We start from the raw sequence: 4,136 nt of genomic DNA, 5'->3' as shown, positions 1-4,136 counted from the left end.
TATTGATTGTTGTGTTTGGTCGTTGCGGACGTCGCAAGACATCCTGTTCAAGTTCGGTGGTTGATTCTTCTACTGTTTGGAGCACACCAACATACTAAAGTATGGCATACACAGTGCAGTGGGAATAGCGAAGAAGAGAATTAAACGTTGTGACTTCGCTACTTGTGAAGGCTGCATAAATTTAGTTGGTAAAGGAAGAACTGTAAGATAAAATAAACGATGAAAGAAGTGTACGAAATATTAACGCGGGGAAGAACAGCGTACTTGCCCATGTACTAAGTCTTCCACGAGGAATTTGCTATACAGGGAGCAGCGTAGTGGAACATCATGTTTGGGCCGTGTAGGTTTGACAGTTACGGAAATTTGATTTGACAGTTGCATAGAAATGGGAAGGGACATGCAAGACAAAAAGGAGTCAGAGATAGATATAGCCCAGTCGAAACATTTTTGTTCAAAGTTTTCAGCGGCGTTGACGTTCTGTAAGTAAATTACTCCCTATTATCACCAATCTTGCTTGGCACTAGAGTAATTACTCGTTTTATGTGGATGCTGTGGACAGTTTTTGCTCTCGCTGATACGCCTTGGAGTCAAGCGAGACAGACCTGTCTCTCATCCATGTGTTTTTCGCGCTTTTAACAGCTCCCACCCTCCCCAGTTTCCAGTCCTTCCCTCGCAAACTCGCAGCTTTTGAAAGCTCCTGCTTAGTCACACAAATTAATCCGGTTCGTCGGTTTCACAAAATTAAAGCGAGTCGTTCTTTGAGAGGACGCAATCGAGTGGGATCGAGGAAAGTGGATATGATAAATTATGTTTTCGCTTTCCGTAATTAACTCTCCTCCCAATATTGCTTGCTCAGCTTCATCCATCTGGTTTGACGACCAGCCTGACTCCGACAGTAACGACTTTTATTAAAACGGCTCATCTGCTCATTTGGACTTCACGTGAGGGGATAACATCGTTTTAGAATTGATATGCAAAAAATTCATCCTTCAAATCAGCCTTTTAAGTAAGTTCATTTCACATTATTAACACAATTTCCTTTTAAATGAAATGGAAATGACAGTACTCTGAATTTTTGTGTGAACGTGAAAATGTCGTGCAATTTATGAGTAATTTATTAATGACCGACTAATAAAAAAACGGTAAACAATGTTGAAGCGGAAATAATTTTTTCTGGGACTTGTTCTTCCCGCGCCGGCCGTTGTAGCCGAGCGGTTCTAGGCGCTTCAGTCCGGAACGGCGCCACTGCTACGGTCGCAGGTTCGAATCCTGCCTCGGGCATGGATGTGTGTGATGTACTTACGTTAATTAGGTTTAAGTATTTCTAAGTTCTAGGGGACTGATGACCTCCGATGTTAAGTCCCATAGTGCTCAGAGCCATTTGAACCATTTTTTTGTTCTTCCCGCCCGCGGAAATTACTTTTGGCAGCATTTTTATATTTCTTCTTCCGCCTAATAAATCTGCCATAAACCGATCCTTTTCTTACATATCACTCTACAATTTGAAAGGAATATCTGTCTGTCCCATAACTGGCCACCTTCTAATTACCCCTCGTGCGTTGGCGGGGTCAACTTTGTATTTTCAAATGGAAACCCCCCATTTTTGTTGCATATTCGGATTCTACGAGAGCAAACCATACTGTTTACTTAAACCATTGTTTCCTATTCATAATGTGCCTATTTTTGGAATTAAGAACCGACGCATTTGATTATACATTCCATTTACGAGGTAAATGGAAACCTTTGTATTCCAGCGGTTGATGCTCATGTGCAAACGTTACTTGAGTGTTGCGAATGTGATTGTACAGTACACTAATATGGCTACACACTGACATTTCTGGTAAATAAGTACTTGCATGGTAACAATTTTTTGTTTCCTGCGGGGTCGATTGTGGCAAGTCCTCAAGCCATCGGAACGCTTGATTTGGGTGGCCGTCGTCGAACCCCGCCGTCAGTGTGACTGATTTCGGTATGTGTTTCCATCCAGCCGTCGAAACTCAGCTGTTTTGCTGTTGGCGGAACACAAAGCACAACGCTGTAATAAGGTACACTGAAGAGCCGAAGAAACTGGAACACCTGCCTAATATCGTGTAGGGCCCTCGCGAGCTCGCAAAAGTGCCGCAACGTGATTTGGCGTGGACTCGACTAATGTCTGAAGTAGTGCAGGAGGGAACTGGCTCCATGAATCCTGCAGGGCAGTCCATAAATCCGTAAGAGTACGAGGGGGTGGAGATCTTTTCTGAACAGCACGTTGCAAGGCATCCCAGAAGCGCTGAATTATGTTCATGTATGGAGAGTTTGGTGGCAAGTGGAAGTGTTTAAACTCAGAAGTGTTCCCGGAACCGCTTGTAGTAATTCTGAACGTATAGGACGTCGCATTGTCCTGGTGAAATTGTCCAAGTCCCTCAGAATGAACAATTGACATGAACGGATGCAAGTGATCAGGTGGGATGCTTACATACGAGGTGCATTGAAGTTCTAAGGCCTCTGTTTTTTTTTCTCTGGACTGGAAAGAGATAGAAACATGCGCATTGTTTTAAAATGAGACCGCGTTCATTGTCAATACGTCCCAGAGATGGCAGCACCATACGGCAGATGGAATTTTACCGCCAGCGGCGAGAATGAGAACTGTTTTAAATACTTAAAATGGCGACGTTTTCCTCACTTGAAAAGCGTGCAATCATTCGTTTTCTGAATTTGCGTGGTGTGAAACCAATTGAAATTCATCGACAGTTGAAGGAGACATGTGGTGATGGAGTTATGGATGTGTCGAAAGTGCGTTCGTGGGTGCGACAGTTTAATGAAGGCAGAACATCGTGTGACAACAAACCGAAACAACCTCGGGCTCGCACAAGCCTGTCTGACGACATGACCGAGAAAGTAGAGAGAATTGTTTTGGGGGATCGCCGAATGACTGTTGAACAGATCGCCTCCAGAGTTGGCATTTCTGTGGGTTCTGTGCACACAATCCTGCATGATGACCTGAAAATGCGAAAAGTGTCATCCAGGTGGGTGCCACGAATGCTGACGGACGACCACATGGCTGCCCGTGTGGCATGTTGCCGAGCAATGTTGCTGCGCAACGACAGCATGAATGGGACTTTCTTTTCGTCGGTTGTGACAATGGATGAGACGTGGATGCCATTTTTCAATCCAGAAAGAAAGCGCCAGTCAGCTCAATGGAAGCACACAGATTCACCGCCACCAAAAAAATTTCGGGTAACCGCCAGTGCTGAAAAAATGATGGTGTCCATGTTGTGGGACAGCGAGGGCGTAATCCTTAGCCATTGCGTTCCAAAGGGCACTACGGTAACAGGTGCATCCTACGAAAATGTTTTGAAGAACAAATTCCTTCCTGCACTGCAACAAAAACGTCCGGGAAGGGCTGCACGTGTGCTGTTTCACCAAGACAACGCACCCGCACATCGAGCTAACGTTACGCAACAGTTTGTTCGTGATAACAACTTTGAAGTGATTCCTCTTTCTCCATACAAACCTGACCTGGCTCCTAGTGCCTTTTGGCTTTTTCCAACAATGAAAGACACTCTCCGTGGCCGCACATTCACCAGCCGTGCTGCTATTGCCTCAGCGATTTTCCAGTGGTCAAAACAGACTCCTAAAGAAACCTTCGCCGCTGCCATGGAATCATGGCGTCAGCGTTGTGAAAAATGAGTACGTCCGCGGGGCGATTACGTCGAGAAGTAACGCCAGTTTCATCGATTTCGGGTGAGTAGTTAATTAGAAAAATAAATCAGAGGCCTTGGAACTTGAATGCACCTCGTACTGCGCCACCTGTCAGAGTTGCATCTGGACGTATCAGGGGCCCCATATCACTCCAACTGCACACGCCCAACACCATCACAGAGCACCCACCAGCTTCAAGAGTCCCTTGCTGCCATGCAGGGTCCGTGGATTCATAAGGATGTCTCCACACCCGTACACGTCTATCCGCTCGATACAATTTGAAACGAGACTCGTCCGACCTGGCAACATGTTTCCAGCCATCAACAGTCCATTGTTGATGTTGACGTGCCCAGGCGAGGCATAGAGCTTTGTATCGTGCCTAGGGTCACCAAGGGTACACGACTGGGCCCCTGCTCCGAAAGCCCATATCGATGATGTTTCATTGAATGGTT

The sequence above is a fragment of the Schistocerca cancellata genome, chromosome 3 (genome assembly GCF_023864275.1).
Source record: "Schistocerca cancellata isolate TAMUIC-IGC-003103 chromosome 3, iqSchCanc2.1, whole genome shotgun sequence".
Taxonomy (NCBI): Eukaryota; Metazoa; Arthropoda; class Insecta; order Orthoptera; family Acrididae; genus Schistocerca; species Schistocerca cancellata.
This window is presented reverse-complemented; position numbering follows the sequence as displayed.